This window comes from Lepidochelys kempii, chromosome 2, assembly GCF_965140285.1.
Source record: "Lepidochelys kempii isolate rLepKem1 chromosome 2, rLepKem1.hap1, whole genome shotgun sequence".
Taxonomy (NCBI): Eukaryota; Metazoa; Chordata; order Testudines; family Cheloniidae; genus Lepidochelys; species Lepidochelys kempii.
The window spans coordinates 123,007,818-123,023,457 of record NC_136381.1 but is presented as its reverse complement, the minus strand read 5'-3'; the positions used below and the strand labels follow the sequence as shown (position 1 = coordinate 123,023,457).

The 15,640-nt window shown below is 43.2% G+C and overlaps 1 long non-coding RNA gene across 1 annotated transcript in view; it reads right to left on the bottom strand.

Annotated features, from left to right (window-relative positions):
• The window catches only part of LOC144930215 (uncharacterized), a 130,222-nt gene that overhangs the window by 104,334 nt on the left and 10,248 nt on the right, over positions 1 to 15,640 (bottom strand). The window contains exon 2 of the long non-coding RNA XR_013635354.1: positions 12,851 to 12,907. This is a non-coding gene — a long non-coding RNA (uncharacterized LOC144930215). The remainder of the gene's footprint in view (positions 1 to 12,850; positions 12,908 to 15,640) is intronic.

The window sequence follows — 15,640 nt, the reverse complement described above, 5'->3', positions numbered from 1 at the left end:
ATGGCTTACAGAAGTTTATCTTGTCTACATTAGGGGGTTGCACCACTGAAGCTGCATTGGTGCCTGGCCACTGAAAGCTGTAATTGGGGAAAATTCCCACTGTAGAGGAGGCTTGACCTGCTAACACCCCTAATATGGTGACCCTGTTCCCACTAGAACAGGAGAGATCCATTTCTTCGGAAGCTCCCTAATAGCCTTGTTTGGAGGGTTCTGTTTCTTGTGAACTCACCTGACGGGTCCAAGCCAGTAGGCAGCCTCTGAGCATGCCTCCTGGATAGGGCCTGACTCACAAGTTAGGCACCTGAACACTTGTCTTCCCCTGTGTGTAAATCATTCTGGGGCTTAGGCAGAAGAGAAGTACCACAGGTAACTAACAAAGACACGTTAGATATCCCACTGTAAAATCCTAGTGGAGAAAAGGCACCTGTATTTGTTACTGAGAGGTAAACTATGTGATGTCAGCTATGAGGTGAGCAGTGTAGGGCTGACCTCACCTGGCTCCCAAGGGTGCAAACTACGGGAACTTCAATCAGTTATCCTGCTGGAGAAAACAAAAAAACAAAACACCTCTTTTGGCAGTGAAGAGAAGGCCAAAGTTTGCATTCCCAGAATGAGAGCAGAGAGTCAGACTTCTCACATGACAAAAATCAAACTAGTTTTGGCACTCGAACGATAGGATACTCTAATTTACACTCCGCTATCCTGACCAAGAGATTTTAATGTAAACACCATGCCAGCTGGCCAAATACATGAGCTATTTGTTATAATATGGCCCACCTCCCAAACACAAACCTGCCTACCATTCTTCACTGGGTGTGGGGGTGGGTTTCCACAGAAGCAAACAACAAGGGCTTGGATGTTGTGGATCCATCAACCAACAAAGGCAGTGTCTCAGAAGCAAGGGGTGCCTTTATTTGTACACTACTGTTTCCATTACTGGCTCAAATAAGCTTCTGCAAGCATGGGCGACACATGAACCCCCTGTTTGGGGAGGCAAGCCCCTTGCCCCGCCCCTTCTGCCTGAGGCCCCAACCCTACCCTGCCCCTTCTTCCCCACCTCTCTTGCCCCAGCCAGAGGAGTCCCGGCTGAGCCATCCCCAAGCTCCAGCCTGCTGCCATGAGTCCGAGCCCACCCACCCAAGCCCCAACGCACCTAAGCCACCTTTGGCCCACCGCCCCAAGCCACTGCCAGTGGAAGGAACTCCAAGCCCCTGCTGCCCGGAAGAGATCTGAGCCCTGCCATGGCCCAGCCCCCAGGCCATGGCAGGGAGCATCAGTAGAGGTTTGTGGAGGCTTAGCCTCCCCAAGCTTCCCTTACACATCGCCCATGCCTGCAAGCTATTTGAATGGCCAGCAGAGTCCATTTGCAAAGCACACACTGGGCCAGATTCATCTCTGTGCTGGTATCTCCTCCTAGCAGAGGTTCATGTAGTCCCCCAGCCCAGGTAAGGGCAGCCTTGCAATGACCCTAATTTGCACTCTTCATCAATGGCCAGAGGCTTCACATGGGTGCAGAATTTCTAGGGCACAGGTTAGCCACGCCCTTTCCTTCTGCTCTGTGCTATGGTGGTCAGCTTTCTAATGTGTAAAAACTGGACCCTCCCCACTACCCACCCTTTTGCCCCCTGAGGCCCTGCTCAACTTCTTCCCCCCAAACCTTACCACCACTTCACCTCTTTCCCCCAGGCTCCATCCTGTGCTCACTCCTCTCCCGCCTCAACTCCAGTGTGAGCAGCCCCAAGGAACTTGCAAATCCCAGCAGGCCACCTGGGAGTGCAGGTCAGAAAAGTGCTGAGGCCGCATGGGAGTAGCCAGGCAGCTCTGCTGGGGAGCCCTCCTGCATGGTGACACTGCCACGGTCCCTTTTCAACTGGATTTTCTGGTAAAAAACCGGACACGTGGCAACCCTACAGTCTGTGCCCACCTGCCTCCACCCTACTCCCACCCCAGCCAACCACAGCCTCTATGCCACCGACCATACAGGGGCTCTGTCCCAGGGGGTAGAGGCCCTCTGTATTGGGATATTCCTGAAATAGCCTAGCTGGCCAAAGGGGTTGCAAGGCCGTAACGCATCAGATTCACTTGCAGGACATCAGAGCAGTTAGAGGTAGGGTTGTCAACTTTCTAATTGCACAAAACTGAATACCCTAGCCCCCCCTTCCCTGAGGCACAACCCCCACACTCACTACATTCCCCCTTTCTTGGTGGCTTGCTCTCCCCCACCCTCACTCACTTTCACTGGGCTGGGGCAGTGGGTTGGGGTGTGGTAGGGAGTGAGGACTAGCTAGGGGTGCTAGCTCCAGGGTGGGGCCAGAAATGAGGTGTTCAGGGTATGGGAGGGGGCTCCGGGCTGGGGCAGGGAGTTGGGGTGCATGAGGCTCCAGCTGGGGTTGCGGGCTCTGGTGTGGGGTGGAGGGATTTGGGATGTAGGAGGGGGCTCTAGGCTAGGGGGTGGGCCCGAGGATTTGGAATGTGGGTGGGGGCTGCAGGTTGGGACATGGGAGGGGGTATAGGCTCTGGGCTGGGGGTGCAGGCTCTGGGCTGGGGATGAGGGGTTTGGGGTGCAGAAGGGGGCTCTGGGTTGGGGGGGGGGCTCAGGGCTGGGGCAGAGGGTTGGGGCTCGAGGCTTGGGTGTGGGCTTACCTTGGGTGGCTCTCAGTCAGTGGCGCAGTAGGGCTAAGGCAGGCTCCCTGCCTGTCCTAGCTCCCTGCTGTGTCCCAGAAGCAGCCAGCAGGTCCAGCTCCTAGGCAGGGGGGCCAGGAGGCTCCGCACACTGCTTTTGCTCACAGAACCCTCACCTGCTTCCATTGGCCGTGGTTCCCAGCTAATGGGAGTGAGGAGCTGGTGCCTGGGATGGGGGCTGCACACAGAGCCCCATGGAGCAGCCGGACCTGCTGGCCACTTCCAGGGCACAGCGCGGTGTAGCCCAGTGGGCCAGCTTACCTGTATTATATTCATTGCTTTCTTATCCTGCTTTATTATATTTCGTAGTAATGCAAGGAATCTACAGGCTTTTATCCTGTAAGATTTGGCTTTAGTAGATAGTGTGAGGCTTGAAGCCTATAACCTTTGGTATAGATAAGCTTAAGTAACTCATAAGTTATGGGCAACTGAAAGTAGCACGCAAGAGGGGGAATTCTGTCCAGAATTCTGACATTAGCCACCCACATAGCTGATACCAGCACAGAACATCGCTGACTCCAGCATCTGGAAGGTTCCGGACAGAACCTCTGACCGCAAAGGAGCCATGACAGCAAATTGACGTGTATGCTAATAGGGTAACATCATACATAAACTAACCTATAGAAAACGGACACCTTAAGGGGAATACAAATAAGGATCTCTATTGAATATGCATTGGATATGGCAGCGGCAGTGTAACCTGCTATAAAAGTAACATCCCAGGGGCAGCAGATAGGTTGGAGAGATGTAGACCAGAGTGATGGCCAGCAGGGAAGATGAGGACGATGATGGAGATGAGAAAGATAATGGTTAAATATGAAAGATAACGGTTAAGTATGTAAGATAATGGTTAAGTAGGTTAAGAAAGATAAGGGTGTAAGTCTGGACGTCCAAATACTTTCTGTATTATCTCTATCTGCCTTGTTGATCTTAAGTGTGTATAATCTTTGCTAAATTATTAATAAATATATATATAAAGAGTTCCAATGGAGTGAGTGTTGCACTGTGCACATCGGGGTTCCCAAATTTTATGATAATTTTACAATAATCTTACTTGGTCTGATCTTGGGACAAGAACCTGTGTATCCTCAAGTTACGATTATATACACCCAACTTTGGGTCAGGCTACACTGGTGCCAGGACAGGTAGGGACTAGCCTGCCTTAGCCCTGCAGCACCACTGACTGGAATCTAACGACTCAGTCGGCGGTGCTGACCAGAGCCGCCAGGGTCCCTTTTCGACGGAGCGTTCCGGTCGAAAACTGAACACCTAGTCACCCTAGTTAGAGGCCTGAATTCAGAGTAAAGGCAGAAAGATATTTTCAGCTCCTCTAACTTAATGGCAGCTCATAATCCTCATAGTTGCATGCATTACTACCTGACATCTCTTGCCTCCCAATTTACCCTCTCCCACCCTCAACCTGGAAGGTTTCAAGGGGCACAACACGGGGCCATTTACAGCAACTCTACCTTGTATATGCACTGAGGGATTCCTTGAGTCAGCTGCAGGACACTAATGGCACCTTTAAATGATATAGTGCGTAGCTGGTCCAGAGCAAAGACAAAATATATCCTTCAGTCTGTCTGTGTGCCTCCCCACTGCATTGCAATATCCACTAAGCTCTGACAGCACAGTCCAAACACTCTGCCATGTGCTGTTCATAGGACAGCAGAGGGCCGGGGAAGAAGAAGAAGAGATGAAGATGGGGGAAGGGAAGGAGGAAGCAGCTACCTCAGAATTCTGAATTCTGTACACCTGCAAAAAATTGTATTAGTGCATTTATGTTCAGTAGTAATACCCTGAAGGACTTTAGTCCAAGATCCTTTCACAAACATTAAACTTCACAGCACCCCTGTGTGGGGATACTGAGGTACAGTCTTCAAGATCCCATTTCAGCTAAGTACTTAGGCACGTATGTAACTTTAAGCACAGGAGTAATCCCAGTGAACTCTATGGTGTCAAGTATCAGGGGGTAGCCGTGTTAGTCTGTATCCACAAAAACAACAAGGAGTCCGGTGCACTTTAAAGACTAACAGATTTATTTGGGCATAAGGTTTTGTGGGTAAAAAACCACTTCTTCATATGCATGGAGTGAAAATACAGACGCAATCTGTACAGAAAACGATCCCTCACTCTCTCAGACCTTGGGAGACAGGCCAATCCTCGCTTACAGACAGCCCCCCAACCTGAAGCAAATACTCACCAGCAACTACACATCACACCACAGAAACACTAATCCAGGAACCAATCCCTGTAGCAAACCTCGTTGCCTACTCTGTCCCCATATCTATTCTAGTGACACCATAAGAGGACCCAACCGCATCAGCTACACCATCAGAGGCTCATTCACCTGCACGTCTACTAATGTTATATATGCCATCATGTGTCAGCAATGCCCCTCTGCCATGTACATTGGCCAAACCGGACAGTCCCTGCGTAAAAGAATAAATGGACACAAATCAGACATCAGGAATGGTAACAAAAAAAAGCCAGTAGGAGAACACTTCAATCTTCCTGGACATTCTATAACAGATTTAAAAGTAGCTATACTTGAACAAAAAAACGTCCAAAACAGACTTCAAAGAGAAACAGGAGAACTAAAATTCATTTGCAAATTTAACACCATTAATTTGGGCCTGAATAGGGCTGGGAGTGGCTGGTTCATTACAAAAGCAGCTTTACCTCTCCTGGAATTGACACCTCCTCATCTATTATTGAGAGTGGACAATATCCACCCTGATCGAATTGGCCCTGTCAACACTGGTTCTCCACTTGTGAGGTAACTCCCTTCTTTTCATGTGTCAGTATAATAATGCATCTGAAGAAGTGTTTTTTTACCCACGAAAGCTTACGCCCAAATATATCTGTTAGTCTTTAAGGTGCCACTGGACTCCTTGTTGTTTTTACTGAACTCTATGAGACTACTCCTGTGCTTAAAGTTACAAGCATGACTGAATCTGTCTAACATACTCCTGTTATCAGAATATCCATTACCATAATATCTCAGCATCTCCAATCTTTAAAGTATTTTTCAGCACAACACCCCTATAAAGTAGGGTATATTTACCCCATTTTACAGATGGGGAACCAAGATGGAGAGGCTAAGTGACTGGCCAAGGGGATACTAGAAGTCTGTGGCAAAGAAGGGAACTGAATCTAAATCTCTGAAGTCCCAGTTTAGCTCCCTGGCTACTAGATCATCCCCAATCATAGGCGGAGTAATTTGCCAGGGTAATACAGCAATTAGTAGCGGAGACAGGAACAGAAACCAGGAGCATCCCAACCTACCTGCTCAGTAACATTTCATTTAACACAGTTCAGTCTGAAGTAAATAAGTAACTATTCTTCCCACTAATTACAAATTTACTTGCTTTGGAAAACATACTTTGTGGTACCGACTGTTTTTCATATTTTATTTCAAACAGGATTACTCAGAAGCATGTGCATTTGTGTTGGTTGTAGCCTAGTAACCATCAAAACTTCACAAAAAAACTACTTTCATGTCCCCTAACTCCTCATTGAGATCTGACTGCTAACTGTCTTCTGAGGGGTGTTTTATTATGATGATGATCGAATGTCTATAAAACAGAAAATGAAAGTCACCTGTATTTTAGGAACTTGTATGACCCTATCAGCATAACGTAACTCTGAAATTTGTATATTTAAACAAACAAAACAAAAACTATCTATGACCTTGATGGGCAGACCCCTGTGCAGATCACTACAGGAGTCAATGAGGCTCTGAGAGTGAAGGGATCTGGACTCCTGGACCTCTTTAGAGGTTTGCCACCCACAAACATTCAAAAATTATGAGCTGGGGCTTTAAGAAAATATCAAATAGCATGAGATGTGAATAAATTCCTGCGAGATGGCAACACTGTGACATTGCAGGATCAGAGCCTATGTAACCTTGCACTGTGATGTGACAAACAAAATCTTTATTGTTTTCATAAATGTGACTTTTACATTTTAAAAAAGTGCCTTGAGTACTTATCTTATTGCACAGCTTCTCCTGCTGTCTGCAAATAACTAACCATTTTTAAAATTAATTATTCAGGTTAGTCATTTCCCTGCCACAAAGGGATATTTTTTCTCAAATGGCACTAACCCCCACAGACTGTAAACAAAGCAAGAAATCCTATTTTATTTGATTCACTTTGAGATGACATGAAAACCACTTCAATATTACATACTGAACAAACACAAAGAAAACCTCACCCAATGGAAAATGGCAAGCAAGTCAGTGCCAGTCTCATTTGCCTCCCAGTGTCAGACAGAAAACTCAGCATGGCAGTGCTATCAGCACCAGGGACATATGTCTAATTAAAAGTTGGGGTTTTTTTGTATTTAACATACAGCTAGCTTAGCAGAATTCTAACTATAGATACTGTCATAGATGAGTGAGCTAGGGTATAAATGGAAATGGCCAAAGGCAAAACAACTGTTAAAGTAGCAGGATTAGAACAAATCAGCATTTTATTCCTTTTCTATTAATAAAACTTCTCTGCAGATAAATCACTGATTAAACAATGAAGGTATTAGATTAGACTGCATAATTAATGGGGAAGTGAAATGCACATGACAGCCTGTTGTCCCTGTGCACTTTGGGAAACATTCTGCTGGTTTGAATGCAGATGAATAAATGGCTGAGCATATGCGTCGATGGGAGGGCTTTGGCTTCCTTGGACATGGGATTCTGATTTTGGAAGGAGAGAGAGGTCCACCTGACCAAGAAGTGGAGCAGGGTTTTCAACTAAGTTCAAAGCAGACAGGTAACTAAAGTACAGAGGTAAGCATAAATAAGGTGAATTTAACAGAGGGCTAGAAGTTGGTGGAGGAAAGGTTAAATCATAGGGTCATAGAAGCAATAAGACGGAAAAGTCACTGGGGGAATCTGCTCAACAACTTAGATGTCGATACACAAATGCAAGGAGTATGGGGAATAAAAAGGAAGTATTAGTAGATAAGCTCAATTATGACAAATTAGACAATTGGCTTCACAGAGACTTAAGGGGGATAAATCTTGTGACTGGAATATTGGTATAGAGAAATATAGCTTGTGCAGGAAGAACAGGTAAAGTAAGAAGGAGGGAGATGTTGCATAAGGAATATATACAGTTAGGGTGACCAGATGTCCCAATTTTATAGGGACAGTCCTGATATTCAGGGCTTTTTCTTATATAGGCGCCTATTACCCCCCACCCTCTGTCCCAATTTTTCACATATGCTATCTGGTCACCCTATATACAGTCACATGTTCTGAGGTGCAGAAGGAGGCAGACCAGTTCAAAGTCCCTGGGTAAAGATAAAATGGGGAAAACTATATGATGATGCCATGGCAGGGGTCTATTACAGACCACCAAATCAGGAAGAGGAGGTGGATAAAGCATTTTGAGAAAAAATAACAAAAATATCCAAAACACAAAACCTGGTAATAATGGGGGACTCTAACTATCCAGACATCTGTTGGAAAAGTAAAGTGGCAAAATATAAGTTCTTGGAATATCTTGGAGACAACTTTTTATTTTAGCAAGTGGAGGAAGTAGCAGGGGACTCAGCCATTTTAGACTTGATTCTGACCAACAGAGAGGAACGGGTTACAAAGGTGAAGGTGAAAGGCAGTTTAGGTTAAAGTCATCATGAAATTATAGAGTTCATGATTCTAAGGAAAGGAAGGAGTGAGAGCAGCATAATATAGACAATGGACTTAAAAGGCAGAGTTTAACGAACGCAGAGAACTGGTAGGTAAGGTCCCAGGGGAAGGAAATCCAAGAGACTTGCAGGAGAGCTGGCAGCTTCTCAAGACACTATTAAAGGCACAACTGCAAACTATTCCAGTGTGAAGGTAAGATAGGTAGAATAGTAAGAAGCCAATATGGCTCCATCAGGAACTCTTTAATGACCTGGAAAATCAGAAAGGTATCCTACAAAAAGTGGAAACATGGATGAATTGCTAAGGAGGAGTACAAAAGAATAGTTGTATGCAGTGTTGTTGTAGCCATGTTGGTCCCAGGATATTAGAGAGACAAGGTGGACCAACTTTTCTTGGTGAGAGAGAGAAACTTTTGAGTTTACACAGAGCTCTTCTTCAGGTCTGGAAAATGTACCCAGAGTGTCACAGCTAAATACAAAGTGGAACAGGTAGTTGAGCACATATTTCAAGGCCCCATTCAAAGTGAAGTGGCTCATTAACATCCCTGTTGTCGTAGGACAAAAAGGGGGATCAGCTGGTTATAGGTTGTTGTAATAAGCCACCTTGTCTCTCTAATATTCTGGGATGAACATGGCTACAACAACACTGCATACAACTATTCTTCTTCTTTACTGGGATCATGATTTTTAGTTTCTGGAAAAGTTACGAATTTAAGCTCCCAGGCTCATCTTTTGAAAGTGTTGTGAGGATGAGGACTGATAGGCCAGATATAAAGTGATCACTTTGTCAAAAGTGTTCACCCACAGGTGATAGGGTGTTTTTGTCTTATCATTCCCGTGTAAATTCATTCGAGAGCAGAGTAATTGTCTAGTTTCACCCACATAGTATTTATTGGGGGCATTTAGTGGTGTACCTCATCCAGAGCACATGCTGTAATAGGCATGTGTGTTATGAGGAGTAGCTGTGGAGATATTTCTGTAGGTTTTGCACCTGTTGTTCTGGTAGGGTCTGGTGCTGCTCTGAGTTGGTGCTAGGAGTTGTTATAAAGAGGATGGTGATCAATTATGCTTTACCTTCGGTGGATATGAAGTAATGGGCTTAATCTGCAGAAAAGGAGATTTAGGTTAGATATTAGAAAAACCATTCTAACTATAAGGATAGCTTCCAAGGGAGGTTGTGGAATCCCCATCACTGGAGGTTTTTAAGAACAGGTTAGACAAATATCTGTCAAGGACGAGCTAGATATACATAGTCTTGCCTCAGTGCAGGGAGCTTGATTAGATGACCTCTCGAGGTCCCTTCCAGCCCTACTGTGATGTTCTGTACCTCAGGGGAACACCTTACACCCCCATGTTCATCCTTATGATTGTGTGGTAGCCAATGCAAAGTTTGTCATGTCAGGTGTCTTCAGAAGGCTCATGATGCACTGAGCATTGTTGTTATAGTAATGTTATATTAATTGTTGTTATAGTATTGTTATAGGTTGTGATTTCAAGTATATAGTTATGAGGCTGACAATGTGTCCTCATGTTTTAAAGCAAGCCCAGGCAAAAACTCTCCAAGAGCAGAGGGGCAGTTCACACCTCATCAGAGCATGTATGGGACAAACCCAGCCCAGTCTCACAGGAATAGAGGACACCGGCCTAGGCAATAACAAAGGATCTGTTGGACTCTTGAGTGAGTCACCCCCCTTCCTTTGGTCAGTTTGGGACAGTGATGAGGTAATGCTCACCTGACTCTGAAGGGGAGGGGGGGCAAAGCCAAGAGGGAAGAAAGGATATGATAAAAGGGAGAGACATTTGCCATGCACCCTGTCAAGGTTCCTCCCCCACTCTGAACTCTAGGGTACAGATGTGGGGACCTGCATGAAAAACCTCCTAAGCTTATCTTTACCAGCTTAGGTCAAAACTTCCCCAAGGTACAAAATATTACACCCGTTATCCTTGGACTGGCCGCTACCACCACCAAACTAATACTGGTTACTGGGGAAGAGCTGTTTGGACGCGTCCTTCCCCCCAAAATACTTCCCAAAACCTTGCACCCCACTTCCTGGACAAGGTTTGGTAAAAAGCCTCACCAATTTGCCTAGGTGACTACAGACCCAGACCCTTGGATCTGAGAACAATGAAAAAGCATTCAGTGTTTTACAAGAAGACTTTTAATAAAAAATAGAAGTAAATAGAAATAAAGAAATCCCCCCTGTAAAATCAGGATGGTAGATATCTTACAGGGTAATTAGATTCAAAAACATAGAGAACCCCTCTAGGCAAAACCTTAAGTTACAAAAAAGATACACAGACAGAAATAGTTATTCTATTCAGCACAATTCTTTTCTCAGCCATTTAAAGAAATCATAATCTAACACATACCTAGCTAGATTACTTACTAAAAGTTCTAAGACTCCATTCCTGTTCTGTCCCTGGCCAAGACGACTACAGACAGACACAGACCCTTTGTTTCTCTCCCTCCTCCCAGCTTTTGAAAGTATCTTGTCTCCTCATTGGTCATTTTGGTCAGGTGCCAGCGAGGTTACCTTTAGCTTCTTAACCCTTTACAGGTGAGAGAAGCTTTCCCCTGGCCAGGAGGGATTTCAAAGGGGTTTACCCTTCCCTTTATATTTATGACACACCCTCTCTCTCTTCCATCTCCATCTCCAGACATCACCACCAAGCAACTGAAGCACTGATCAAAGGGGAGAGCCTGGGCGAAGGGCAACCAGCCAGCCTGTGGTGAGAAGCATCTAAGTTTGTAAGGGCATTGAAAGTGTTAAGATCAGCTTAGAATACATTTTGCTTTTATTTTACTTGACAAAATCTGACTTCTTGTGCTTTGACTTATAATCACTTAAAATCTATCTTTGTAGTTAATACATTTGTTTGTTTATTCTACCTGAAGCAGTGTGTTTGGTTTGAAGCATGAACAGCCCAGGAGTAGCGGTTCTCACAGCAGAACAGGGTAAGGCTGGCTCCCAGAGTCGAGGATTAGAGGGACCTAGCAGATCACCGCTCCAGATAACACCAGAGGGGCATGTCACACCTACATTTCTAAGAGTCTATTAATCTAGAAGCCATGCCAGAGCCACCCAATTCCTGAGTAACAGCTGTGTCCTGATATTGGTGATACATGAAGAGTACATGACTAAAATCTTGGCTGCAATACTGATAAATTGTAAATCTCATGAAACAAGTGTGTCTGAGGGGTACTTTGTACAGGAAAAATGATCTAAGTTACCAGTGAAATTGGATGATGATAGTCATATGTTGAAGCTAATCAGTATCCATAAACATATGCCCTCTGTGGTATATATTTTTGTCTTTAACTGTAAGATGTCTGCCTGCTTGTCTGCTAGTGGCAGAACTGTGAAGAAATGATGGATGATGGAGCAGCTTACAGAATGGAAGACAGTTTGCTCTCTCCCCTCAGGATTTTATAAACATTCTTTCTTTCTTTGTTGTTTTTCTTTCTTAATCTGAAATAGAAGCCCCACATACATGGCATACATTTTGCTCCTTGGAGGGGGCTAACATTTCATGTGCATGTGACAGTGACCTGCACTGCCAGGATAGTGGACTAGGTAATCTAATAGATTGTTTCTATCTCAATCATTCTGAGACTGGAAGGATAGCCACATGGCTAAAGTCATAGACTTGAACTTTGGAAATGTGGGTTCAGTTTCCAGTCCTATCCCAAATTTTCTGCCTGATCTTGGGCATCACACTACAGCTTTCCCCGCTGCCCCTCCCATCTGTAAAATGGGGACAATTATATTTCCTTTTCTCTATCTTTGAACAGTACATAGCACAATGGGTATAAAAGTAAGCTGTCAAACATGTAGCTTAAGTCTGTTAATATGTGCCCAGCATCTAGCACTGACTATGACTAGGGCCCCTATACACTATGATAATACACGTAATAATAAGTTAGCACCTCTTGGGTGGGGTCTGTGCTAAGTGAGCAAACCTCTTCAAAAGGCATTTTCAGGTCAAGAAAATATTTAATCATTAGTTTCAAAATATGCAATGTCATACAACCTAAGCAGCACATTTTAAACACAGGGATATGCAAATAAATCCAACATTTGCATGTGTGTTTGAGCCTGTGTAGGGGATTCAGTGTCTTATACAGAGCATTGAGAACCCGATATGTTTACTAAAGAATCCAACATAAGCCCTGAAAAAAGCAGACATACTGCAGTGCCTGCAGAATATGTGCAACTGGAAGATATGAGAGATTGCAGAATACTTAAATAGGTGCTTCTCAACTTCTGAAATGCCTGAGCAGCAGAGCTTCCATAACTGAATTATACATGTATTTCATTATATGTGAGCACACTTTAAAATGGAATAAGATTTAGAAAAAAGAGATTGCAACGGGCAGTTTTTTCAAATCAGAAGGAAAAGCAGAGGGTGTCACCCAACCACTGAAAATCTAAAGATTTGCCATTCAACACATTTCTAATTGCTGTCATGCCTATATGCTCCTTTGACTATAGCAATAAAAATGAATGGTGCTCACCTTTGTGGTGATGGAGGGTTTCCTTCCCTTCCTTATGCTCTAGGGGCCTGGCAAGACCTATAGAATAAATAGAGATAAATATCACTCCAGGGATGGACAGCACACTTGGTGAATCAGGAAGGGATCTGAAGTGTCTTTACATAATCACCAGATAGGGCCTCAGGGCTTAAATACATTTTTATATACTTTTTATACATTTCTATACACTTCTACATAATTTTTATATACTTTGCTCTGATTTTAGTTCTGCTGTGGAAAGAATTTAATTTAAATGGCATTTCATCACAGCAAATATGCTATTACTACCTGGAGCCCATAGTTAGTTAATGGCCATTATCTATAACCTTTCCATTTACTTTACGGTGAAAATTCCAAAGTTCTTTGTCTTTCTAAATTAGATTTTCACCCGCATTGCTGGGGCCAAGGAAGGCAGCATAAGCTAGACCCCATGGCAGCTTCTCTTCTTCAGGGGTGCCAGAGTGGGAAAGCGGGAAGCACATATATTGTCTTAAATGCACATTGGCTCTGATATTTTCAGCCTGGCACAATTTATAGACAATTTGCACTGCCAAATGGAAAGAAATTGGTTGACAGTCTGCATATTGACTTTTAAGGAACGCAACACCTGATCCAGTCTCCCAAGTCATTCACAAGCACAGTTGAGACCAGCATTTCGTTACTAGTGTCAGAATTATAGTGAGTGACAACTAGAAAACCTTGTTATGTATTTCAGCAAGATTGCAGCTAAGCTTTGATTAATATTTAGGCATCCACATTTGCAGAAGCAACATTTTTTTATTTGCTTTTAAAATGCTTTTGATATTATAGCCCAGAATTTATAGAGAGGTATTTTTCTACAAGATGCTTCCCCCCACTTTAATAATTTATGTTTTGTTTTGTCTTGTCTTGGTTTCTGCCAGATGAAAGATTTTCCATAACTTTGTGAAAATTCTGAAGCAATTTTTATGCACACAGTGATCAAAGTTGGACTGCTGGATTGATGCAATTAGCTGCTCATTAAAAGCCATGGGGCTGATGTATTCCCATTGATTTGACTAACCTGATATTTTGTGCATTATAAAACTAAAAATACTTATAAGTCACATAATATCATCTAGCAATTTACAATATTCTTCAAGTTCACATTGTACTTGAACATGTTCCATGTAGGTTCCATGTAGGGTGTATGTACTATGCCACTCTATATATGGAATAAGATATGCATCTAAGGCAATTTCATGGCATTTGTGGAATTCAAATAATTTGTGTTGGAGTCTGGCACCTTCTGCTCTTTTTGCTGCTGCTCCTTGCCTTTCAGTTTGGTTATGTTTTCCACAAGGTTTCAAACAATAACATGATCTTTACGGTCTCTTACCATTAATGTACAGCATGTGTTTAGTAAGTTCATTTATTCTCTCTGCTGTGTGGTTCAATTTCCTTATCATGTACAGAAGCTGCCCCAAAATAATTCTACTACCCATTTCAGCAACCACATTTCCAAGCTTATAATAAGATGGTTTTACTTCTATGGTTGGTGTTGAAAAAAAAAGGAAATAAAGGAGTCATTTGAAAACTAACCAAGCCAGTGAACTCTTCTTATTTTCTTCAAACTTGGCTTGCTTAGTTGATCTCACTGAAATATTTTAAGTCATATACAGATATAAGGCTTAACTTTCAGCCTCAATTCTGCACTTCCTGACTTGAATTTTTGATTCCACAGCCTTCATATTTAATTTTGACTTTTAAATGCTTTTTTACCCAACCTTAATGTTGCCATTAATTACTTTCTTTAAAGCCTTGCTTGTTTAATGAAAAGAATAAAAAGTAGAATGTGCAAATTCATTAATCTCAATCTATTTAGTATGACGACTTTCAAACAGGATCATTCTTAACAAAGGCCTTCCCCGACATATCCACGTTTAGGTCAGCAGAGAGTTTAGATCAATCATAGCTAAAGACCTTCAGAGTTCCCCAGTATTCTAAGCTGCTCTAGGGTTTTTCATTTCAAAATTATTAAAACAAAACAGACAATTCTACTTTCTCCATGAAATTTTCCATTTTCAAATCTTAACCACTGAACCGATTTTCTTTAGACTTCTGGGCTTGTTCTTTATCTCTTAATTACTTCTGTAAAACAATCCAAGTTTGAAAAAAATCATTTCTACCATTTTTTAGTTAGAATTTTGCCTGCACAAAATTTCTGATGTATACCTCTGAGCAGGGAGGGATGGTTATTTTAATATCCATTTTCAGAACAAGTCAATTGATTTTTATTAGAATTTCATTTCCACCACTCAAAAAAATGGCCTATGGACCAAGACCAAATGTGGAAAAAATTAACAACCAAGTAGGTTGCTTGAGAAAATTATGAGCCACTGAAGAAGAAAAGTTAGAATGGAAGTTGGAACTACTATGCCTCTTCCTTATTTGCATAGGAAGTAATTCAGGGAAGTCCCATAGCATGTATTGTGCTGGAAGTCAGAGAAGATGACCACAGCAGTCCTTCTGGGTTTTATAATCTTATATTGCGGTGCAAACAAAAGTTATTCATCTGCCCCTGGGCAGTAGGTAAGTATTACTGACCCTGTTTCTCAGCTAGGGAAACTAAGGCAGAAAACTTAAATGGCTTGCCCAAGGCAATCAATGTCAGAATGAGGACTGGAATGTTCAAGCCCTTTGCTTTCAATCCCATGCTTAGAGCACTAGATAATGTTACATCTCTTGCCACTTGAGCAGCCCCCTGGCAACATACACAGTGCCCACTGGCTGCTCAGCGGAAGAGCCACAGCT